This window comes from Taudactylus pleione, unplaced genomic scaffold (assembly GCF_031769625.1).
Source record: "Taudactylus pleione unplaced genomic scaffold, aTauple2 ptg000007l, whole genome shotgun sequence".
Lineage (NCBI taxonomy): Eukaryota > Metazoa > Chordata > Amphibia > Anura > Myobatrachidae > Taudactylus > Taudactylus pleione.
In genome coordinates this window covers 27,664,824-27,692,164 of record NW_028284410.1, presented here as the reverse complement: position 1 = coordinate 27,692,164, position 27,341 = coordinate 27,664,824, and the positions used below count along the sequence as shown (strand labels likewise).

At 40.4% G+C, this 27,341-nt stretch overlaps 1 protein-coding gene and 1 pseudogene across 1 annotated transcript in view; both read left to right on the top strand.

Moving 5' to 3' along the window:
* LOC148543005 (uncharacterized) overlaps positions 1-27,341 on the top strand; it is a 189,576-nt gene that overhangs the window by 65,705 nt on the left and 96,530 nt on the right. The window lies entirely within an intron of this gene.
* LOC148543006 (5S ribosomal RNA) lies at positions 25,369-25,487 on the top strand (annotated as a pseudogene).

Below are 27,341 nucleotides of genomic sequence, written 5' to 3'. Positions count from 1 at the left end.
CAAAAGCATCTCCTTCCTGCAACTGTAACATTTAATTTTGTGATTCACCGCCGGTGATTCTTGACACGGCACCATCGGCGCACCATCGACACTTGCACCAGTCCTATGGCTGGTGCAATCTCTCCGTCTGAACATGGACTCTGTGGCTGTGGCTCTGCATCTAAGAACGCAACCGCTTTCCCTGACACGCCTACAGCACTCCCATAACACGCCCATGAGACAGAATTATTTTCCGTTCACTTCAGGCGAAAATGATTTGCCTATGAAAGCTGTCGAAAATAACTGCAGAATTGGGGTTTTGGGGTGCAAACTTGCGGGAACCCCCCTGCACCCTTGGGACAGCCCCCCAAATGTAAACTGTGTCACAAAAAGTTTAAAAAATACTTAAGAACACCCCAAAAATTACTTTGAAAAAGGGGGTGAAAATGTACAAAGATTGGGGACAAAGTTAAAAACTGGCGAAATAGATTCCAGGGGGGTCCCCAAGTATGTACGGGGATAAGCGGGGACAAGCGCAATACTTTTCCGCATTTCGGCGAAAAGTCCAGCATTCGAAAAGTACAGGACTTTTCGCACCTAATTGAATATGCCCCATAGTCTGTCCTGATCGCAACAGCTTCTTTGTGTCATAGGAGCATTCAGAACTTTTCGCTCATGCACAGTTGTAAATAATCACTGAACTACGTGAAGTATTTTTGTTTGCACCTCTGAATTAGGCCCATAACAACTTGAAATAATGGCACTCCTGAGGAAGACTTGAATGATTTTCAGAAGCGCAATATGTTTAGAGAAATATATAAGTGCTTACTAATTACCTGTGCAAGTGGAATTGGAATTGATCTAATTTAGCTGTGTGTTTAAACCAAACTTATGCTCAATAAACAAACCTATTTGGTAACTCTAAAGCTGCATACACACACAACGATTTTGTTACCAACGATTTTATGAAAGATTTTATGAACGATTATCTGTCAGATTATCTGTCAGATGTTTTAAAGTGTAACAAACGATTTTTGCATATTAACTTAATGAAAATCGTTGAGTTGACAAGTCTGACTGAACTACAAACTACAAACGTGAACGCACATGAACGATGATCGTTCATCGTTTGACTCAGAAAGTGAACGATTTTTTCAATCGATTATCGTTAAACGATATCGTTTAACGATAAACGTTCAAAAAATCATTGTGTGTGTATGCAGCTATAGTGATAGGTTCAATTGTGCATATATAGATGCACTGTCTTGTATTTTGTAAATAGTTTCCTCTTACTAAGCTGCAATATAATGTTTCATCAATGTATCTCAATATGAGTCTTTAATGCTTTGCATTTGTTAAAACTCTAAATTTCATCCCATTTACTAGGTTGAATTGCCCAAGGTCATTAACATCCATGATGCTCAACACACTTTAATTTATTTGCACTTCTCTTTCAGTCAGGGATGAATTTCTAATATTCCATTATTGCACCATTAATTACCTTAAACATGATTGTTATCAATGCTATCATTTTCAGAAAGTTTCAGCTTGTTAAGCCAGCATGAACTTCCCCAAAAGTCACGCTTGTTTAAAGAAACACTGCATTTTATAACACCAGGGCTGGTGCATGGGTTCTGGGCACTATAGTCACCCTCCCTTTCTGTCGTCTTTGACGTTGGTTCAGTAGCGTAACTAGGGTGTTTGGAGCCCAGGTAAAATAAAAAAATGGACCCCTCCCCCTCTCTATGTGCGTGCGGCAAAAAAATGGGCGTGGTCACTTAAAAATGGGGCATGTCAACATGACACACACCCCTTTATCATCACTCTGAACATTTCTTTCCATATGCACCTTAACCCCAGTAGTGCTCCTTATACAGTACCCCCAGTAGTGGTCCCCTTTATGCAGGCCCATAGTGGTGCCCTTTATACAGTACCCCTAGTAGTGGCCCCCTTATGCAGCCCCCATTAAATCCGCTTATTCAGTGCCCCCAGTAGTGGTCCCCCTTATGCAGCCCCTCATTAATTCCCCTTATTCAGTGCCCTCAGTAGTGGTCCCCTTTATGCAGCCCCCATTAATTCCCCTTATTCAGTGCCCCCAGTAGTGGTCCCCCTTATGCAGCCCCTCATTAGTTCCCCTTATTCAGTGCCCCCAGTAGTGGTCCCCCTTATGCAGTGCCCCATGTAGTGGTCCCCCTTATGCAGTGCCCCATGTAGTGGTCCCCCTTATATAGTGCCCCCAGTAGCAGTCCCCCCAATAGTGGTACCCCCTTATGCAGTGCCCTATATATAGTGCCCCCAGTAGTAGTCCCCCAATGCAGTGACCCCATGGGAATGCCTCCATCTGGGCAGCCACGCCCCCTGCCCACCCACCAAAGGGGGCGTGCTGTCACTCAACATCGACAGCACACCCCCTTTGGACCCGTCGCTATCCGGGTCTCGCGCATGCGCATGACGGAGCCTGTTTTGTCATGCGCATGCGCACTGGGCCACCATCGACCCGCTTGCGAGCGCAGACGCGCTCGCGAGCAGGTCTGAATCAGGCCCACTATTTTTTGGAGGGGGGGTTTTCAGGTCCAGAACTTGGGCCTAGAGCACAGATTGATGACGACTGGAGTCGGGCAGCGCTAGGTTGTGTTGCCGACTTGCTAGATCTTGTGCAGTTAAGCCTAACACGCACAGACACACAGACAATTATTAGAAAAAAAAACAATTGATTTTTATTTTTTTTCAGCTCCAGAACTTGGGCCCAGAGCACAGATTGATCACGATTGGAGTCGGGCCGCATTAGGTTGCAACTTGCGTTGCTGGCTGGATCTTGTGCCGTACTGTTGTTAAGCTTAACATACACACACACACACACACATAAAAATATAAAAGACACTTTGATTGATTTTTTTTTTGACTACATATATATACAGTCAGGTGCATAAATATTGGGACATTGACAGAATTTTCATATAATAGCCTGTATTCACCACCACAATGGCTTTGAAATGAAACAAACAAAATGTGCTTTAACTGCAGACTTTCAGATTTAATTTGAGGGTAATTACATCCAAATCAGGTGAAAGGTGTAGGAATTACACGGTTTCTATATGTGCCTCCCACTTTTTAAGGGGCCAAAAGTAATGGGACTATCCACTATCAACTCAAAAGCTATTTCATGGACAGGTGTAAGCTATTCCCTCGTTATTTCATTATCAATTAAGCAGGTAAAAGGTCTGGAGTTGATTCTAGGTGTGACATTTGCATTTGGAATCAGTTACTGTCGACTCTCAAAATGAGATCCAAAGAGTTGTCACTATCAGTGAAGTAAGCCATCATTATGCTGAAAAATCAAAACAAACCCATCAGAGATACAGCAAAAACATTAGGTGTGGCCAAATCAACTGTTTGGAACATTCTTAAAAAGAAAGAACGCACCGGAGAGCTCAGCAACACCAAAAGACCCGGAAGACCACGGAAAACAACTGTGGTGGATGACAGAAGAATTATTTCCCTGGTGAAGAAAAAACCCTTCACAACAGTTGGCCAAATCAAGAACACTCTCCAGGAGGTAGGTGTATATGTGTCAAAGTCAACTATCAAGAGAAGACTTCACAAGAGTGAATATAGAGGGTTCATCACAAGATGTAAACCGTTGGTGAGCCACAAAAACAGGAAGACCAGATTAGAGTTTGCCAAACAACATCTAAAAAAGCCATTACAGTTCTGGAACAACATCCTAAGGAAAGGAACTGCTCATGATCCAATGCATACCACCTCATCAGTGAAGCATGGTGGTGGTAGTGTCATGGCGTGGGCATGTATGGCTGCCAATGGAACTGGTTCCCTTGTATTTATTGATGATGTGACTGCTGACAAAAGCAGCAGAATGAATTCTGAAGTGTTTCGGGCAATATTATATGCTCATATTAAGTCAAATGCTTCAGAACTCATTGGACGCTTCTTCACAGTGCAGATCGACAATGACCTGAAGCATACTGCAAAAGCAACCAAAGAGTTTTTTAATGCTAAAAAGTAGAATGCTATGCAATGGCCAAGTCAATCCACTGACCTGAATCCAATTGAGCATGCATTTCACTTGATGAAGACAAAACTGAAGGGAAAATGCCCCAAGAACAAGCAGGAACTGAAGACATTTGCAGTAGAGGCCTGGCAGAGCATCACCAGGGATGAAACCCAGTGTCTGGTGATGTCTATGCGTTCCAGACTTCAGGCTGTAATTGCCTGCAAAGGATTTGCAACAAAGTATTAAAAAGTGAAAGTTAGATTTAGTATTGTTTAGTTTGTCCCCATTACTTTTGGCCCCTTAAAAAGTGGGAGGCACATATAGAAACCGTTGTAATTCCTACACCTTTCACCTGATTTGGATGTAATTACCCTCAAATTAAATCTGAAAGTCTGCAGTTAAAGCACATCTTGTTTGTTTCATTTCAAAGCCATTGTGGTGGTGAATAGAGGGCAAAATATGAAAATTCTGTCAATGGCCCAATATTTATGCACCTGACTGTATATATATATATATTTTTTTAGTCCAGAACTCGGGCCCAGATGGACACAGCACAAGCCCAGATGTATCTGCAGTTCTGCACCAGCCCAGATGGACACAGCAGACAGCAACGCACCAGCCCAGAATGGATCAGCAGCACCAGCCCAGGACACATCAGACAGCACAGACAGCCCAGATGGATATGGATCAGCAACAGCCCAGATGGACACAGCAGACAGCACAGTGACAGCACCAGCCCAGAATGGATCAGCAGTTACCAGCCCAGGACACAGCAGACAGCACCTTATATACTACATTGATCATAGAAACGAAAGCTTGCGAACCGCGAGATTTCGTCTCTATGGTTTTTTCTCGATTTGAGAGATCCGAGTAAGGCGGGAACATCCAAGCTGGCTTGGATCCGACTCGGATCTGCTAAATTCGGGTGGGCTCGGATCTCTGAAATCCGAACCCGCTCATCTCTAGTTTTAACAGATTTGTTAGTAAAAACATTTTCACACAAGTGTTATCCTCTTGGCTTTTATAAAACCAGTAATTTTGTACATTAAAAACGTCAATGGTCACAAACTTTTTCTAAAAAAAGACCCCGATTGGAATTTGTGGTTTGACATTTCATAGTTTAGAATTAAAAATTAGTGTTTTTTTAAATAAAATTTTTTTTATCAATAAACTTTTAATTTGCATAAACAAAAATATTTATCAATTTTATTTCTATTCAAACATGCATGAGCTTGTGCCAACCAGTTACAGCAAGTATGAAATTGTTCAAATATGATCAAATTTAGTTATAATTTTACATTAATCTCTAATTTGCCATATTGTGGTAAATTTATGAATTTTTAGAACCAATTGTAATCGGTTTGAAGATTGATATGTGACCAGTTCAAGCATTTATATTGGCAACTTACAGAAACAAATGAAATACAGGTTGAGTCTCCCATATCCAAATATTCCGAAATACGGAATATTCCGAAATACAGAATATTTTTAGCATGACTGAGATAGTGAAACCTTTGCTTTTTGATGGTTAAATGTACAAAAACTTTGTTTAGGGCACCAAATTATTAAAAATATAGTATAAAATAACCTTCAGGCAGTGTGTATAATTTGTATATGAAACATAAATTAATTTCATGTATGTACACAAACTTTGTTTGAGCCACAAAATTATTAAAACTATTGTATAAAATTACCTGAAGGCTGTGTGTATAAGGTGTATATAAATCATAAATGCATTCTGTGTTTAAATTTGGATCCCATTCCCAAGATGTTTCATTATGATATGCAAATATTCCAAAATACGGGATATTCCGATATCCAAAATACCCCTGGTACCAAGCATTTTGGATATGGGAGACTCAAATTGTAGTACCAAGCCATTAGTTGTCATTAAGCAATGGGTGGAATTAGAGTCCAAGGGTAAATATAGGAGCAGGATGATGAAGTGTGATATTGTCAATTATTATTTAAGTCTGATAATTACCATAAGAAAAAGAACAAAGCATGAAGTAATGAATATACTGTATCTTTATGAAACAGAATAGGTGACAGAAGGGTGTAAATACAGTAGATGACTGACATGTACACTATGGGGGCAGATGGGAAGTTGAAATGAAATGTAATGTATAAAATATTTATAGTAAGAGAGATAATGTATATATGTTAGTGTAAGAGATGGTGTGGAATGGCGTAGGTGAGAGATTGTGAACAGTATGAGTCAAGTTAGTTGCAGTATGGTAATGAGGAAAATATAAGCATTCGAGATTGAAAAGAATTCTGCTAAAACTGTATTGATATATGAATAGAGTTATCCAGTATCCAGAAACAACTGTTACATCCAAAAGTCCCATGAGGCTCATAAAAATGTTATATTGTTCACAACTTGTTTGCACTATGCTTGGACAAAGACCAGAGTGAAAATTTGTTTTAGTCATTTCTTATATTTTTATCTATTCTTTTTCCTTTTCTCACTGTCCACTAAGATGTTTTCACAGAGACCAAATGTATAATGCCTAAGTGTTAACCTATGTAGTGTTCTTCCTCTCCAACACTGCCCAACTTCCTAAATGGCACCGAGGGCAATGCTAAAGAGAAACAGCTCTACACAGCACAACTTGGAGTGATTAACATATTAGAATCATCTAGGTAAAACTCTCCATTACTGCCCGACCCTCCATATCAAGAGTTGACCGAGCTCAGAACTTCTAACTAGAGTGCTGAGAATGGTAAAGTGTATGAGGGCAGGCAAACATAATTAAAACTAATATAATTTAAGTACTGCACCACAGTTTTGCAGATAAACATGTTTTCAAATCTAGTGGTACTTAGGGTACTTGAGCTAATCAGATTTTGAAAACACGCTTGGAGCACCTCACACGCATGCACAAAAAAAGACCATCTTACAGAATAATTGATCATTCTATGAATCTTATCTAATTTTGAGAACCCTATGTATATCTTTATTGATCTTGAATGTGTTTATTATAGCTATGAACAAAGTAGCTCCATGGAATAGAATAACGTTTGTAGTGATTTTTTCCCTGCTTTACAAATGACAAACCTAACCACCAAGCATTCTTTGAAAACCATACTGTACATAATACAGTATGTTATCGTTACATCATAATATAATTCATCTGCGGCTGAAGTTCTTTTGTTCAACCACTAAATTATATCTGTAATTACTGTAGAACTCAAAACCATGTTTAGAAATGACTTGGAAAACAGGTCACATACTCTTTTGAAAGTAAAGTAGTGTTGACAATCTTTCATTTTTTTGAAAGTTTCAAATAAGCCATGGGCATGAAAGTGCAGCTAATCAAATATACAGAAAATATACTTCTATTGATTTTCATATTAATAACACTCATGTTAGTTTGCTGAAGCGCCTGTAGCTTTTAATATAAAATCAATGCACATGGATTATAGGCTCACTTTGACTGGTGGCCTTCGGCCAGTCTATAGGTTAGGCTTCACAAGAATTTGACTAATGTTGAGAAAGAGGGATTATGCTCTGCTTGAAGCACAGATAATTCTGCCAACAAATGCTTAAGTAGAGTGCAGGCATGGGTTTCTAAAATGTACCGGGTCATCTCAAATTATTTCTAAACTTGACTTTGAATAGTTTTTTGTCATTTCTGTAAAAATTATGCTGGTTTATCTAGAACGAAAATGACCCCAAAGAGCATGCATGAGTGCTTTTGATTTTAGTAACATAGGCTTAATTCAGAGACGGACGTATGTGTATAAGCTGCACTGCACACGCGCTGTGATTTTCTTGTGATTCCATACGCATAGAGAACCCATTCGCAAAGTGAGTTATAAGTAGTCAGCATTTACGGGAGGTAATGGGGGGTGGTCAGAAAAACACAGGTGTGGCTTAGCATTTAAACATCATATGGGCGTGCATAAATTTGCCACTGCAATTACATATGCAGCATAAGAGCCCTCTGCTGCCAGGAGAGCTGCAGTGGTTGCTGCTGGTTAGACCTGCTGCAAGGGGTAGATGGATGGTTGATCTGCATTGATGTTACTGATATCTACGTAGGTAAGCGACTTCATAGACATATGAGAAGGCAGTGGTGGGTGTCCTTATTCTCTGGTACGCTTTGGAAGTATTAGCATATTTTGCAGCTGCGTTCTGTGCGAAATCGCAGCTGGGATCGCATTAGTGTCCATCTTTGATCAGGCCAATAGATAACAAATTTAACATGTATCTGTCCTTTTATGCTCCCCACATCCACACAACAAATATATTTGGCTAATGGTTTTATGATTGCATATCTTATTAATGCAATGTATTACGATTAACCTGGTAATACATTGCATTAATAAGATATGCTATAAGGGTACATTTGGGCTTGTAGGCCACCAGATCATACTTTAATGACCAGATGAAATACTGTATGTATGTAATTTTCTACAATTTTGTGGGAAAGCTAAAGAAATGGCGATTCATAAGAAATAACAGTTTTAGTAACAGAAAGGAGATCAGCATTACCTTATGGCTTATCTAGCCTTTGGAAGTGTATGCACTATGCAGTGATAGAATGGGTCTGTACAGCGGTGAATAGATTTTATGCGTTCAGACAGCTGAGCCTATTGTTTGCTTCATGTACCTTGTACTTTCTAGGTCAGTATCACACACACCTAAATTCCTTATATACGTTTTCTTGCACAAAAGATGACATTTACGAATTGCTTGTCTGCATTTGTAAATATTTTCTTTACAAAATTAATGTTCTAATTAAATGTAATTATCTTGGTGCATCAGCTTGCATTTATACTCACCATAACAACTGCCCAATGACTTTCTGTACTCGATAGTCATGGTCATATTGTATATATAATGCACCTACTCGCTATACGGCAATTTGTCTATGTAATAAAGGCTGAATTTACTCTGTGCCCCTGGTAGAATACTATCTAGTCTATCCATTTCTTATTTATAGCTTTAATCTTTTACGTTCCGCTTTTGGCTTTACAGCAGGTGGGAGTGTAACCTAACCATCCATATGTGTGGGGTTCTCCTCTATTGAATTATGCATCGAGTGTACAAAATCAAGATTTAGCTTTTGAAATGTGAAGCCTTTAAATGACTACTATGGTATAGAAAGCATTCATATTTGAACATGTACCTGAATTGTGGGGTGCCACATAGCTTAATACTACTGTATGCAAGACGTGAAACTTACATCATCCCAGAGGTGGCAGACAACTGTACTTTTCCAAGCATTTAAAGTCCTATGCTTTGTGTAGGTACAAGTAATTTACATTGCAAATAAATATGCTCTTGTATACCATCATATGCCTTGAAAGCACTGTCGGTCCATTTGGAGAAAAGTGTTATATAAATCTAATATTATGATTAATATTATATGAAAACACAGTTCAGGTGTGTTATTAATTTAATGAGTTATTTATAACACAGACACACACACACGCACGCACACACAGACACACAGACACATAGCCATTGATGTTGGAATAAGTTAAAATACTTTATATGGTTACATTGATTATCAGAATACTTATTATTATTCTTTATATTTATACTTTTAAACTAATTTGACTTATTTGCATTAAACTGTGGATTTCTATGTCTAAGATGTGTGAATGGCATGCCATTCAAACTAATGATTTATCCCGTCTCTAAAGTGGTGTCAAAGTCAAAGCCAATCTTATGGTGACCCAACGCTGGACGGCACTACAAAGGAGACAACATCTCAAGTATGCAAAAAAAAGAATGTGTAATGTGCACATTTATAGACAAATTCAGAATTAAAGCTATTGCCGTTAAACAAACAGTAATCTTTTATAGGTTATATTTTTTTCTCATATAGCAAATCTGTCTATCTACATGAAATCAGTTTTCTCTAAGAATAATAATTAGATTATAAAAAAAAATCCCACACATTTTCAATATTCAGCAGTAGTATGGTACACACTGTAAGTGCGAATAGAAAAAGTATTTTTTAAATAGGAAAATTGGTGTTAGCTTGTTTTTGTTATGTAATTCAGCAGCTTTGGCTGTGCGGCAGAAAGGACTGTGTGAGTGATTTTTGTCACCATCAGGATTTCCAGCAGTGCACAGTGCAGATGTAACATCAAAGAGTAGAGTAATGTAGCTGGTGCTCTTTGAGATGCTCTGCAAGGAGCTTCAGTACTGACACGCAAGTCAAATTCAGGAATAAATAACCCACAGAGTGTTTAAATTCATGCATGGACATACTGTATGTTAAACCTGTTCTTTATTTTCCCACAATATTGCTTACATCTATATAGGTACATATTAGACACTGTACTTATTTCTAATTCTATTCATGTAAAATTAAACATCATTTAACATTTTAATTTAATTAAATACTAAGGTGTCTATTTACTAAGCAGTGTTAGGAGACAGAGTGAAAAGTGATAAGGTGCCAGCCAATCACCTCCCAAATGTCATCTCACAGGTTGTGTTTGAAAAATGACAGTTGGGAGCTGATTGGCTGGCACCTTATCACTTTTCACTCTGTCTCTTAACACTGCTTAGTAACTAGACCCCTAAAGTACAGTAGTGGCATACTGATCCAGCCTCCAGGTGTGCATAACACACACCTTTTATAAACAGTGAAAGTTTTTTTTATTTAACATTAGGCTGAATCAGCTAATGAATACACACTACTTGTAAATGAACATTTTCGGGTTTAATGCAGTAATCTTACATTTAATGCATACAACCTTTATTTATATAACAGATATATCCTACAATAATTTAAGGAACGATTCATAATACCATCCAAATAAAGTGTATGGGGACATTCTGATTGTTTTATATAAATACCTCCAAACAATAAATAGCTTCGCACACACTTTCCTATGCAGAGTGCTTGGAGTGCAACAATGGATGCATTTTGATTCCTCCATTCACTCCGGCTCTCATATTAATGCCTAAAGCTGGATACACACTGAGAAGATGTTGTTACAATTTGCCCGATTTGGCCAAATGGTAATGACATATTGTGCATATTGTGCAGTGTGTATGCGCAATATATGCTCCCGCGGTTGCATGTGTTGTCGTCAGGTTTGATGTGCTGCATTTTTGGTTTAAAGATTGAAGGAATAGTAAGAATTTTGCAACCAAGAAACAGGAGAGGTGTCGAAATTACCAATGAATGAATGCACAATGCTAGCTAATGAAAAGATAATTCCAGTGAAGTAATAATATAACTTATATCTATAAAACATAGTCAATAGATCTGGAGGGGTGCCTAGCAGTACAGAGTTTTGCTTTTTGAATTATCTAACATGTTGTGATTTAAAAAAAAATCCTTGAAGAGACATATGAACAGTGCTGCACTGGAGAAAAACAAACACCTTATCCCTGATGTTATTCTAGGATGCGCATACCAGCGCTACAGTATTCCCAATAATAGTTTCGGAAGCCGCTGGGCATGGAGTTGTCTAAACTCAGGGAGTAGATAGTATAAATTAGGTAGTTGTGTCCAGCACTAACCTTATATGTCTCTATAGGTATGGGAAAGATGTGTATAATGGTGCAATGGTCAAGTGTAACGATACCAATTTGTGTTAAAACAGTGGATGTTTATTAGGATAAAAGGGATGTTTGTAGAAGGAGTCACAATACTCCTGTGGAAATAAAAAATGAATACTAAATGTTCAAATAAATGTCCAGATACTATCTAATGTAGCAACACGTGATAGGCACTGGCTCTTATGGGTAAGTGAGAGAGCTCCTTTAGGGTGCCTCTTTCCGTAGACCACCAATGGGTGTCTACGTATCCCTAAAGCCAGACTGGATTAGATCCCTATGAGGTAGGGAATGTCTCTGAATATTGGTGTGCATGCACCTATGTGTGGGTTGCAGGTTACATAAGGTGACCCCTGTCGGGGGTCCCTTTCCGTATAGCACTATGTGCCTACATCTCCCTATTATCTACAATGTGACAACCCGTGGCTGTGATGGTACTAGCAATATAGTAAGCGTGTCTCACTGTGGAGTCTGTCCCATGCAGGATAGTGTAGGGTGTGGGTATACCCTCAATTAGGGCTTACCTGACATATGAGAGTATCATACGTTCCCTCACTGCAAGATGGTAATGGTACAGGGTGATGTGCAAGCTAGTAAATGTAAGACAGGGGCAGTGTCCCGCACTCCTATCCTTATCGTAGGCAGAGTAGTGTCCCGCTCGTGCAGCGTCTTCAATCGCCTCCCGCCTCCACAAGCAGCCTCCGGTCACCACTCCTCCTCCGCAGTGCCTGTCTGCCACGGGTTGTCACATTGTTGATAATAGGGAGACGCAGGCACATAGTGCTATACGGAAAGGGACCCCCGACAGGGGTCACCTTATGTAACCTTCAACCCACACATAGGTGCATGCACACCTATATTCAGAGACATTCCCTACCTCATAGGGATCTAATCCAGTCTGGCTTTAGAGATACATAGACACCCATTGGTGGTCTACGGAAAGAGGCACCCTAAAGGAGCTCTCTCACTTACCCATAAGAGCCAGTGCCTATCACGTGTTGCTACATTAGATAGTATCTGGACATTTATTTGAACATTTAGTATTCATATTTTATTTTCACTGGAGTATTGTGACTCCTTCTACAAACATCCCTTTTATCCTAAATAACATCCACTGTTTTAACACAAATTGGTATTGTTACACTTGACCATTGCACCATTATACACATTTTTTCCATACCTGTAGAGACATATAAGGTTAGCGCTGGACACAACTACCTAATTTATACCTTATCCCTGATGCAATGGTACTCTAGACTACTGTAAACTACTACATGGATACGGATGACCTCATAATGTTAGCTGGTATGTGTAAGGATGAGGAGTTTGTGAAGCTATACTGTAGTGCTGCTGGCTTGGTATCATTGACTAAGACTGGGATTCCCAAATACGGTCCTCAAGACACCCCAACAGTTCAGGTTTTAGAGATATCCATGGTTGAGCACAGGTGGTTAAATCAAATTGACTGAGGTAGTAATTAAGTCACCTGTTGTCAAGCCTGAATATCCTTAAAACCTGGACTGTTAGGGTACCTTGAGGACAGAATTTGGGAACCTCTGGACTAAGATAAATTTAAGAAACTCTCCAACCTACTGTATTTGTCATGAATACATAGGCCTGGTTGATAGTTTAACCTGACCATTATATGTGTGAATAGGGGCATCTCTTCACAACCAGTGCTGTACAGGGTGCAGTACATCATGTGTCAGCCACGGCCCCAAAACCAGTGACATCATTATGTCACATCTAGAGGCTGGGGCAGTTGGCTCTGGTAAGTACAGTAGTGCACTGCCCAAAGTGTCCTAAGGATACTCTGGGCAGCTGTCGGGTGCCTTCAAGTGTTATATGGAGCACTACTACTATGTGGCATAAACTGTAAATGGCATTACTGTGTAGTGTAAGGGGCATTACTGTGTGGCATAATGTATAAGGAACACTACTACTGTGTGGCATAATGTGTATAAGGGTTACTACTGTGTGGCATAACCTAAATGGACTCTGTGTGGCATAATCTGAATGCGGTCTGTGTGGCATAGCTCTGTGTGGGGGCAAATGTATGTTTTTGTTTTTTATACCTCTGGGGGGTCCCTTATAAGATCTTCTTTTGTGGCCCACATCATTGTAGTAATGCCCTTGCATGCAAACACAGAGGCTCTGGATTTATTATGAACTTGCATAAGTCATCAAATTTGCTCAGACTGAAGTTAAAAGGATATTTTTGTAGCGCTTTCACAGGTTTTTGGCAGACTGACAATTTCCACTGCAGCCAGCCCTGGAACCTGTGTAATTTAAGAGTGTCCCCTTTTACAGCGATTGTGTGATCCTGTGTGGCCCTGGCGAAGTTCAAACCTAAGCAAAAACCTAATCTTGGTCAAACTACATCACTATGCCAAATTGGTGGAGCTAGGTCCAAAACTTTGGCCGTGCATAAAGGACAAAAATATGGACAGACAGACACGCTTTCTCGTTTATTCTATACCAGCTGGGATACCCGGCGTTGCCCGGTTGAAGACTGGTACCTGAAGTACACCTGCAGCCTTTATTTGTTTACATTGTTATCACCTATAACCCTATTCCATTGATCCTAAAATGGACCCCACTGTTTGCTAACATGCATTCAAACAGTGGTGTAACTACCGTGGGTGCAGGGGTGTGGCTGCTATGGTGCCTGAGCTTACTCTGTGTCCCACCGCTCCTTCTGCACCCAGTCACACACACAAGGGTGGGCCGGTCCAGTCAGGGCCGTCGAAGGAGACCCAGGTGTCAACGATGTTGATTTGGTGCCAGCCCACCATCTGATTACAGCTAGTGCACTGGCAGGCAGTCATGGAGAGACAGCGCAACCGGTCACGAGGTAATCAGAGCTTGCAGACCGGCAGCCAAACAGAAGTGATGGCTCCTGATTGGCTGCCAGTCCATGAGTTCCGATTGGCTCGTGACCAGCTCCAGATTCAAATTGCGCTGACACTGTCTGTCCATGTCTGCCACTGCCTACCGGTAAGCCAGCTGTAATTAGCTGGCGGCCCGGGGCCCAATTCCACAACCTGCTGGCTGCTGATGGCACACAGCAGGAGGTGAGAGGCTGCTGGACGGTCATGAGGATGAGAGTTGTTTAGGGGGGGCATAATGTGTAAGGGGCATTACTATTGTGTGGAATAATGTGTTATATTGGGCACTACTACTATGTGGCATTATCTGTAAAGGGCTTTACTGTTTGATATATTGTGAAAGTGACATTACTTCGTGGCATAATGTATAAGGGGCCCTACTACTGCATAGCATAATGTCTATATGGGGTACTACTGTGTTGCATAACCTGAATGGGCTCTGTGTGGCATAACATGAATGGGCTCTGTGTGGGGGCAAATGTATGTGTTATTTTTTTGCCTCGGGAGGGTGGCTTTTAAGATCTTGCTATGTGGTCCAGAAAGTTCTAGTTACACCCTTGAATGCAAACACACAGGCTCTGTATTTAATATGAACGTACAGTATATGACTCATCAAGACTAAGGAAAAAGGAAACTTTTGTAGCTTTCTCACAGGTTTTTGGCAGACTTTCAATTTCCACTGAAGCCAGCCCCAGGACCTGTGTAATTTAAGAGTGTCCCCATTTTTAGAGATTGAGTGACAGTGTGTGGCTATGACTGAGTTCAAACCTATGCAAAATTTTAATCCTGGTCAAACTACACTACCATGCCAAATTTGGTGGCGCTAGGTGCAAAACTCTGGCCGTGCACAAAGGACGGACAGACTCACTTATCATTATATATATATATATATATATATATATATATATAAAATCCACACTCACGTCTCATTAATATGTAGTCACACAGGGTGCTTCACTAAGGAAAAAAGCCTTAAGCCTTCCAAGATAATGGTACATAAAATGGCTAATCAAAGCCAGACAGAGGGCACTCACCATTATTTGTAGACAAAAATCACCTTATTTTAATAGTTCCAACATCATAAAAAAGATAAGTCGACGTTTTGGCCCCATGGGGTCTTTATCAAGACAAGTCACCAAGACACCAGCCAGCATGCAAGCAAAGAGCATACTGACAGTCTAATGAGCTGCTTTATATAGCCCAGCTACAAATCAATCAGTGTAGTAATTGCTGTGGCTGAGGGGCCCAGTGAAAGGGCAATGTGGTAATTGCTGCGGCTGGGTAGCCCAGTGAAAGGGCACCCCTGGCTGTGGCATCAGTCCCCCACTAGAAAGGGTCCAGAGCTGGTTTTAAATATACGGGGAACCTCACGCCATTTTTTTCTCCCTATATTTAAAACCAGGTCTGGCCCTGCTGCCTGGTGCTGGTTCTTAAATTACAGTGGAACCCTACACATTTTTTTCCCTTTAATTTTAAGAACCAGGACTGGCTGGCAAGTCCGGGGCTGGTTAGTGTTTTAGGTGGGGTCAATTTGAGAATTTTTTTGGGGGGTAAAAAGTACTTCTGATTTGGCCCGATGGTGACTTGATCCGAGTGCTACCAGTCAGATGAGAGAAATCTCTCTCTAACTCACCCTACTTTTGCCTTTAGTAATTTTGCAAGCAGGAAAAAAATGAATAAATCACCCAAGATGGTCCTCTCGACCTATCTCGAATCTTAGTAAATTTACCCCTAAGGGATAAATTTACTAAAGATTGAGTTTGGCATTTTGGTCTTTTTTCCATGAGTTTTGTAAACAGATAATTTACTAAAGGAAAAAGCAATGAGAAATAGACCAATTTTAGTACACTTTGGAACATCGGATCAACTATCGATTATTTAATATAGACTAGTATGCAAGCTGCAGGTTTACTAAGCGTCAGTTTACAAACTGACCATAAACCGACGACCAACCATGCCAAACAATAGTCCTTCCTGTGGCAGACGAGTTTGGGTGAAGCACTGCACAGTTCACAATAATCTGTGCAGGCTTTGTTTGCTGAAAATGTCATTAAATTGTAAAAACAGAAGAATAAAATGCTTTGAGTCCAACCCCATATCCATAACTAGCCCCAGACCTAGGCTGGTATTGTAAAATAAGGGGGACTGTGTGGGGTTACCCCTATTTTTCAATCACCAGCACTAGGCTGTAACAGTCGGAGGGCTGATGCTATATCAGAGTAACACACAGCTTTGGGTACTGGATATAATAATGTGCTGCTGTTTATCAAGTTGTAGTCCCAGCTACAGAGCGAGCTGCCCGGACACATAACTGTGCTTATGGAGGGGAGGAACAGGGACTCCCAGGTCCCTCCAACAATACACTGGCAGCATATAAAATAGAAAGTGACTTCCTTTTCTAATCTATCTAAAGGCAGTTGCCAGCAGGCGCGGTTACTAAAAAAGTCAATGCGCATTCTCTCGATTGGAATGGGCATGCACACTTCATATTAAGCATAAACCCTGTCTAATATGCAGCTCAGAGGATAACTGTGCAGTCTCAGCTTCCCCTGGTCAGCTGAAGTTCCCATTTCACTGTACTACAAAGAAATCAGCACACATTAGTATTTCTATTATAACTTAAATGTTTATTTATTTCTAAATATAATCTAAATTTTTATTAGAAAAGTAAATGTCAATTGCCCCATTCTCTACACTCCATCTATCTAAACTCATTTGTCTTAAACTTATCTTAACTATAGAAAAAAAAAGCTCACTTTAATCAATATGAATTTACTTCCAGAAGATTTTATGTATTATGGGGGTCATTCAGACCCACTCGCGAGCAGCAGTCCGCTCGCAAGTGGGTTGATGTTCCCCACTGCGCATGCGCACGACGGAGGGAGCTCCGTCATGCGCATGCGCGAGACCCGGCGAGCGAAGGACTTTCCATCGCTCATGGTCTCGCACCAAAGGGGGCGTGCTGTCGATGTTGATTGACAGCACGCCCCCTTTGGTGGGCGTTCCGGGGGCGTGCCTGCCAGACGGAGGCGTTCCTATGGGAACGCCTACCGTCTGAAGCCGGCCCCACTGACATCACTAGTGATGTCAGTGGGAGTGATTTTGGCTAAAATCACTCCTGGCCTTGCGGTTGAGAAACCCGACCACAGGGTTTCTCTCGCAAGTCCGATGGTCGCGATGGTCAAGACCATCGCAACCATCTTGTTGGACGCTCGTATATGCTGTGGGTGGTGACCCACAGCTATACGAGCGTCCAGGAGGACGCTCCATTTTAATGGAGGTGGGCCCTGATTCAGAGCGAGCGCTCTGGTCAGAGCGTCCGGCTCTGAATCAGGGCCTATGTTAAGAAACATAGGCTTTATGCAAACCAGTGAATAATAATACCACTTTGTAGCAATTTTATAACATTGAGCAAACGTACAAGGAGATCTTACATGAAATACTGTAGATTGCAATATACAGAAAATGTAAAATGTGGTTTAGTAGTTATGAGAGATGTCTATATACTGTTGCACAAATTCAGTTTCTTTGTAAATAACCCACAATGTCTATAAATCACAATGTCTATAAAACTTGCAAAAAAATATTAAATCAATACACTAGTTTGTCTTATAGCTATTTGTGTGTTAATTGTAGTGTCTATTTAAACTATTTAATAGCACTGTTGCTATTTATAGCTTTGCTCCATATTCTCTATACTTATTTGTAACAAAGAAATATCAAGCAACACCTTTTGCTGGCCATGCTCCATATCCTGCTTATCCAATTACCTTGCACTCCTGTATCAGAGTGCTGGCATCCTCACAATGGCAACTGCTAATTTGTGTGTATTGTGGCATGGATGGCTACACAAAGACGCATTCTGATGTGTGGCTCATTAAGTAATTAGTGTTGCCTTCTGATCCACCTTTTCCAAAACCAGAGCTTATCCATTGACCTCTTCCTTACCAGATGGACAATTATTTTGATGGCCATAAGAGCAGAGCTTGGCTCATTGGTTTCTCATTGAGGGTAAGCAATCTAATTGCATTTGTTGACTTATTGACCATCAGCTTAATGGCTGGTCATTACAATATTTGTCTCAGTACATGTAGAGCTAGTCCTATCAGTCCTTTTTAATGATCTTGTTACTCCTGTCAGTCTATTATGTCTGCTTTATTTCATCTAATATAATAATGTTGTGGTCTTATGTTTAAATTAATGCCTTTAGTTTATGCATTTTGATATAAGGGCCAATCTGCAGCAAAGATAGGTCTCCATTATAGGGATGCACCTAACTTCAACATTAAGAATAGCCATAACTTAGTGACTTAGGGGCTCATGTACAGTTGGACGCAATGTACTGTACTTCTTAGCTGGATGTAAATTCAAGTCTAAACTTCCCCTTACTGTAGTAACCCCAGAGTGTAAATGAATCCACAACCAAATCATCATTTATTAGGGATTGTCTATGATTTGCCGCTGGAAATTGATGTCCCTAGAAATGTCCTTATTTTAAAATTTTGACCAAATGCACAATAAAAATGTACTCTATTCTGCCTGTAATCTGCATCTATACTGATCTTCTAGACTTTATAAGTTAAAGTTGAAAAGGAGTGTTTACATACAATGCAAAACCTCATACCATTACTAATTCTTAATCATGTTATGGTTTGGACTTCTGTGTTATAAGCTCTTCCAAGACAGTGTAGCACAGAACCAGCATGGATGCACTGGCTCAGCAGCAAAGTGTGCCTGGAAAACAATTGGAGAATAAAGAACAGAATTGCAAAGGTGCCTTAACCCCAGCTTTGCTAAATGATGTAATACTTCCCTGGTTAGTCCTGGTTCATCCCAAACCTTCCAGTAGACCATACCCACAAGATCTGCACAGAATGTATCAGAGGTAATAAAAATTATGTAAAGAAAATCTATTTAAATATGATTTAATGTAATTTTAGTAATACATATGCAGTCTTGGAGACAGCAGCAGGAGGTGAGCGATCCTAAAAGTCGCCTATGACTCTCTGCTGGCTGTGAGGTGGAGAGAGCAGGGGGAGAGAGGGCTACTGCAATGCAGTCAACCCAGATTGGTGGGAGATCCTGTCAGGATTGCCTATTGCAGCCACCAAAGCAGTGACTGTAGCCGGGGGAGAGAAGGGAAGCAGAAGCTTCCCTGAGCTTCATATTCCCTTCTTCTTCAGCTATGGATGAGATATCCTTTAAGGGTTACCCCCCTTCTGTAGCCTGACTAGCAGGAGGACCGGGCATGGGTTGTGCAGGAGCTAAAGTGATTGAGGTAGTTTTGTCACTAGCTAGTTTTCATTATGGTTATTTCAAATGTTGAAAGATATAAAGCGATGTAGGAAGTTTAATTCAATGTCAGCGGTGATACTAAAGTGGTTGGAGTTTGGACTATGAAGTGATGTTTGTATACACATTTGTACTGTACAATGCACATCTTTTGAGGTGCACTTCTAGCTTGTGGAGTAATCTCTAAAAAACAGAAATTAGGTATGAACCTTAAGGTACTCTGGATGGACATATACTGTAGATTGGGTTCCAGTTTATCTACACTAAAAAGGTCGACAATGTCTAGATAGATACCAAATGGTGGACAGTCAATAGGCAGACGGGGACAAAAGGTCGACAGGTACAAAATATTTACCCACAAAAAAGTCGGCATGGGTGAAGATATGGAGGTACAAAAGGTTGAAAGGGTCAAGAGGTCGATATTGAAATGGTCCAGCGGCTGCCTGCTAAATAATTATTCAAAGTGTCCAGACATCCGCTATAGTTAGCACTTGACTCAGCCTGCTGAGCGGCTTATGTATTAACCTGCTGAGCGGCTTATATATTATTCAGCCGCATACACTTGGAGACTACCACTAATGCCGCTGGAACTGGTGAACCCAACTGATATAAACAAGCCACTGACGGGCTGCGAATCTAGGTGGCCACCTTCCTGACAGCAGGCACAGCACCGAAAGAATCATCACACTCTGAGAATAGCACGGTGCCTCAGAGGAAATAACCGGCGGTTCTTATCACAAAAGCCAGCCGCAGACAGATCGAGCATGCAGATGGCCAAATAATTGACAAACAGCAAAGGGTGAGATTCAACATAGTGAAGTACTAGAAGATTAAAGTCTTCTGTTGGTGTACATTTTTTCCTATTAAACTCTTTTTAGAGAGTGGATACATTGTTATCTTTGATGTCTATCTGATACAAATACTGAAGACTGGATTGTCGATACAGGACACTGACCTAACAAATGTTATATATTGCATAAAAGATCTTTAATTCAGGATGCATCCATGAGAGCCTAAACGTAACAACTGTATAGGCTATTTCTTCATGATTTGCATGTTATACTGTTCTTAATATATGTGGTACCGTACTAGATAATATTATAATAAACAATTTTATTGTTAGTTGTTTTTGGATATTTGTGTATATAACAGCACAGTTATCTCCTTTTTCAGTATATTTAATGTGGGTTTAGCAATTTTCCCCTTTACCCTACGGTTGAGCTTATTTCTCCTCCGCGCTACGGACCTGGAAGTGACGTATAGTGAGGGTGGAATTGCGGTTCCATGCTCATAAAGTCCACTTAGAGAAGAACCTTGTCCCCTCTTGGGCTCATTTCGCTTGCCACGCTTCGGGCTCAGTGGCTCGCTACGCTCACCACAAGATTATATTCCCCCTCTATGTAAACGTGGATGGCAGGGAATGACGTTGGACTGTAGCTGATGACATCAGGGTCCTCCCCGTGAAGGGAATCTAGACACTACCTTTCCCCTACTGCTGCAGGTAAATTTCTGATTGCAGGTGATAACAGGCACTAGAGAGATTTTCTTTGTGTGTGGTTTCTATCTAGACATTGTCTATCTTTTTACTGTAGATATTCTATACTAAACCCCTGTACTGTAGATGCACCAATGCAGAATCAAAGTGATTTACAGTTTGCTTTGTAAATGAAATTCACTGTCTACTAAAACATTGGCAAAGTTATACTGCAGTGCAAACTATCCTGAAATTGATTACCATAATTAATGGAGATTCAATGCAGAAGGGTTCCATAAAAGAATGCTAAGCCTGAATGGCTAATTGTAGGTATCTTGAGGAAGTGGACAAATTATTGATTTTGTCTGTGGTTTACTAGGCAACAGTGTTATTGGCTCCTTTATCTATACATAATATAAAATAAAGTCCCTGGTAGGCATCTGTCTGTTTGTTTGGGCTAATCTCGAGAACCACTTTTATGGATTTTGATGCGTTTTCAGTATTTAAAGAGCATTTGTATTGGAAGGTAAAGTTATATGAAACATTAATTTATGACAAAAGGGAGCCGAGCAGTGACAATTTTAGTGAAGCAAGTCAATAAAAAAACGGTCCCTGGTAGGTGCCTTTCTGTTTATTTGGGCTAATCTCGAGAAGTACTGGATGGATTTTGATGTAGTTTTCACTATTCTATAGAGCATTTGTCAATGAAGGATTAGCTGTTTGAAACATTAATGTATGACAATTTTAGTGAAGCAAGTCAATGAAAAAACAGACATCCGAGCATTTTCTTCATTTATGCTGCCTAAACCATTAAAGAAATATCACAACGAAGGACTTTATTTTATACCAGGTAGAGATTGATACGTATTATAGGATTTCTCAAGAATAATTGATGTTTACTGATACAAAGTTTCAGTTTTTCCCTTTTCAACATTCTTTTCTTTTTTCATTTATGTAACGACTCCAATTCCCAGTAAGAGTCTGCTTTGAAATGACAATAAATAAAACACAGGGATAGACACTTAACGTGGTTGGAGTTGACCTAAGTGGAGACTGTATTGCTCATGGACAACTTTATGTGGCCCTTTTGCGTGTCACTTCAAAATGAAATCTTTTTGTGTTGACGTCAAGAGGAAAAACGACTAATGTTGTCTGTAAGGCAACCCTATAAGACCTCGGTTAAAAAATACTATCAACATAAATTCAAACTTGCTCCCATGCGAAGCTGGGTGGGGTCACTAGTTTATTATATTACACAGGTAGGGGAGATGATGGCATTGTCTAGCTTTCTAAACTGGGATCTGTCACATCACTGGCATTTTGTAGATTCGTATCAGGACCCATGGAGTTAGCTTTGTATGTGGGAGAGTAGTAGATGCTTGAGTCCTTAATTAAGTTCTCATTCATCTAGACCACTACTAGAAGAATATGTATAGGCGCTTGTGAATGAAAATATATAATGCAGTCTTATAGTAGAATATTGGATAGAGTGCTTGAAGCATGACAGGTATAGTCTCTTGATGATACTGTACTCTAAACTGCAGTAAGCAGAGACAGGCTGTAGATGTGACCACAGCGAAGTGTAGTACCGGTACCAGCCTGCAGGAGATGATCATACTGGAGTGCTGCACAGTACTGAGAGTAGGATGTAGATAGATGAATGTGCCAGCGTGTAGTGGGACACCTGCTGGAATGAGTGCGAAGTGCAGAACAGCCCAGAATGATTCTTGAGATGAATACGGAGTGAATGGATGTGAGATGCACTCATGTACAGCACTTGAATGCAGATCACTGAAGGCTGAGTCAGATGCAGATGCACTTTGTAGATGCAGAACACTGGAGGCTGAGTCAGATGCACTTTGTAACTGCAGATCACTGAATGTCGAGGCAGAAGCAGAAACTGAAACAGAACTGGAAGCTACTGCAGCCAGAAGCCAGGAGAGGAGACTGTTCACAGGAAGAAGAGTATTGTTCTGCCAATGAACTGGACACCGAAGATGGTTTAAATAAGGCGCTCCCAGTGCCTCTTGGCCGAGCAGGTCATGGGAGCACGTCTGCTGTGATCTGGTTGGCAGAAGTAGTCATGTGGGGAAATACAAGATGCCCACATCAAAGCTCTGCCACCATGGAAACTGACAGGATGGTAGCACCAGGCACACCTGCAGCAGTGCCAGTGCAGGTCTCAAAGATACCATGGAGGACAGTGTATGACAGGGACTGATATAATTTATGGACAGTAAAGTAGGATTTCAAAAAATGCTTTTATGTGTTTTGTATTTACTTATAGTTTTAATATAACATTAAAATGGGATATTAATTAGAAAAAAAAATCTACGAAGTACAATGAAGATTAAAAAATATGCTATTATGTGTTTTGTATATACACTTATACTTTTAATATAACATTAAAATGGGATATTAGTTAACTTCATACTGCATATATACATTAAATGTTTCTATTTGTATACGTTTAAGTTGGAGGGCATACATACTTTTCATACGAAATGAATCACATATTGCAGGTATGCATTTGATGTCCATTTGCATTCCGGACTGCTAATTACACTCCTTCTGTGCATATAAGACTGTGAAACTACATACCTTTCCTCATGCTTGGTCCAAATATTATCCATCGATTACCAGAATTTATTTTGCAGTACTGATCACATATGTACAAACGTATACCTGTTTGCATATTGGATAAATGTCTTATAGTCATTTGTTGGAATATAATTTTCCTGTTTCCCATATAGTATCAATCGTTTATGGTAATATCTGATAGCTAGGTGCATATTGAATTGTCAATTAAATTCTCTTGGAGGATATTTTCCTCATTGTACATACACAATTGATGCTCATTTGCATATGGGACTATTAATTACATTCTTGCTGTGTATATTAGAACGCTAATTATGCTTTCTTAGAGGGTACACTTTCCCTCATGCAGGAGCAATTCATATCATCTATATATACACCTGGTATATGGATACAACCTCAGGGGTGTCATATACCTGCATTCACTCTAGTGAAGTACAGAAATAATTATACTTACGGACATGCTATTTTGTGAAGTTTATGAAAATACCTGATAGCTATCTGCACATTGGATTGTCATTCAATAAATTTTTCTTGGAGGATATCTCCCTCATTGTACATATATAATTGACGTTTATTTACATATTAATTACATTCTTGCTGTGTATACTAGATCGGTAATTATGCTTTCCTAGAGGGTATACTTCCCCTCATACAGGATTAACCTCATATTGCCTACATATACATTGGTGTATGGATACAACCTCATTGGTGTCATATACTTGCATTCTTTCTAGTGAAGTGCAGAAGTAATTATACTTACGGATATGCTATTTTGTGAATCAATCTTAACATTTAAAAATATTGTGAACCTGGAGGATTTCTGTGTTTCCTTTTTGTCCCTGTTATCCTACTGTTATATGTATCCTGTTAGATTGATTGCCTCATTTTTTCAGAAATATTTGGATTCTGTTAGCACAGCATTTAGTATTTCCATATGTGGTCTTTGCTAATTCAATATAAATCACATGTGGGGCTTAACCTATATTTCTAATTCGCTTTTTCCATGTGTAAATATGATATTATGTTTGACATATATATGATATTATCTTGGTAACATTTTGTGATGATAAGTTTGTGGAACAATTAAAGTATGCCCATGCAATACTTTCCTTGTCATATGTAATTTCTTAACAAAGTGGACTCTCTCACTGAGACAGTCCTACAAACCATCTTGCTTTGTGCTCACCTGGGCATTCACACCTTCCAGAGCATTCAATCAGGGCCGTTAAGAGCCTGGCCAGGCCCGGGTAATGGAGGGGAAAAAAAAGACATAAACATAACTTTTTCAGCGCCGCTTAGCGTCGCTGCACACCTGGTAGGGGGGTGCTGTAAGCCCCCCAGCCCGGAGCTAAGCAGGAGGGGGGCACGATCAGTGTGATCGCTCCCCCCCACAGCCATAGGATACTGCTCCGGCTGCTGCAGCAGCCGCAAGCAGTCTCACACAGCAGCCCAGCACAAGCTGTGTGCTGAGCTGCTGTGAGGGAGGGGGGGGGCGATGCCGGACCCGGGCCCCCAACGGGCCCCTCTAGCAAGCCTGGGCCCGGGTAAACTGTACCCGATCTCCCCCCTCTCGGCGCCCATGCACTCAGTTACCTACCGCCATACCATACTGGATATGCCCAATCTCATCTGATCTTGGAAGCTATACAGTATTGGGCCTGGTTAGTACTTGGATGGGAGACCACCTGGGAATACCAGGTACTGTAGGTTTATACACAAAGAGGTGAATTGGGTAAGAGTGGTGATACAGCAAGTAGTTATACTCATTTGTTTCCACATCCCTTTCTGGTTTCAACCAGTAGATAATCACATTGTAATTTTATATCAGGGCTACAAGGGTACCCACACCCATTGACTGACATATAAATCAATACCCACAAGTTTTAGGTGTATGGTACCCTTTTTCAAATATTTTCACCTTTTTAATTATCTGAACATTAGAATTATTAATATAATATAGCAATTTATTATCTTGTGTAGCACAGGTTCCTTCTTATTTTTATTTGCATCTATTAAAAGTTATATTTTAACTTCATACTTCATATCAAAAATCTTACAAAAGAGTGCCCCAACAACAAGCCCTTCTTTTTTTCTTTTTGTGGTTAACACCTGCAGCAGTGCCTGCGCAGGGCTCAATGATACTAGGGAGGACAGTGTGTGACAGGGACTGATATAATTTACAGATGTGCCCAGCTATAATGTGGCATCACAGCGTTATCTCTCACGCAACGCATGGCGCGCCACACACCACGCCATGAGTCGCGCCACAAAGAAAGTTTAGTAATGAAAAAAGTCATTACGTGTAATACAACTTTTTGCCCATCAGATGTCACTTTTCCTAAACTACATAGCGCATGCGTCTAATTTCATTACGTGTAATACAACATTTTGCCCACCAGGTGTCACTTTTCCTAAACTACATAGCGCATGCGTGTGATTTCCAATGTACGTACGGTATGTTCTGTATCACCGCCCGATGATTGGTTGACAGAAGCTGTGATTCGGTACACTATACAGTATTACAGCGTTTTCCACATGGAATCAGGAATGTACGGTATAATAAAGCGGTAGAACAATGTCTAATAAAGTTTTAAATCATTAAGCTCTGTATTACCCACTGACTGTGCGGTTTAAATCATACAGTACTTGCGCAAATGTAAATACTGTCGGCACTGTCCCAGACTTAGACATTGTAGTGTTTTCATTACTTTACAAAGTACAGAACTCTAGTAATGGGTGAAGCGTGTGGCCTAGCGGTCTAATGCCTAGTCTCACTGCTTCTCCCCTCTTCTTGTTCCGTGGGCTCGAGACCTTGAAAATATATGTTTTTTTATTATTTTTAAAATCTTCACTTAAAATATTCAGTATTCAATACAGTACATGTGGAGCATATGCCCAGTGCTTCGGGAGTCAAACAGCGAAATTTGGATTTTTATTACTGTACATACAGTACTGTACCTTAGAACGCAAACTTGTGTCAGTGCCGGCGCTGACCCAGACGTGGACATTATTGTGATTTTTTATGACCATCAACTGGTAGTTGGCTCTGTTTGAGAGAGAGGTCTCTGCATTACAAACTGACTCTGCATTTAAACCGCAAAATTGTGTCAATGTCAGCGCATGCCCAGTGGAGGGGTTACAATGACATTGGAATGTGTGCCGCATGCCCAGTGGAGCCAAGCCATAAACCAAGTAGCGCTATGCCATGGCGCATGCCCAGTTGTCTGTATTGCTACAGTACTGATGAATTTTCACATTTGTGCCTTTCTGCACTGTCCGAGACTTACAGTATACACAATACTAATTTCATGACTTCAGAAAGTGCTACAGTAGTGGGCTTTGTTTGGGAGGGAAGGCTCTGTATTACAAACTGACTGTGCTCTAGAGCGCAAACTTGCGTCAATGTCGATGCTGTCCCAGACTTGGAAACTTTAGTGATTTAATGAGTTCAGTAACTGACTCTGCGTTTAAACCACAAAATTGCATCAATGTCTTCACAGTAGGCGCTGTGGTGACTTATAGCCAGTTCTGAGGGGTTACGGTACAAATAGGATCTCTGGCGCA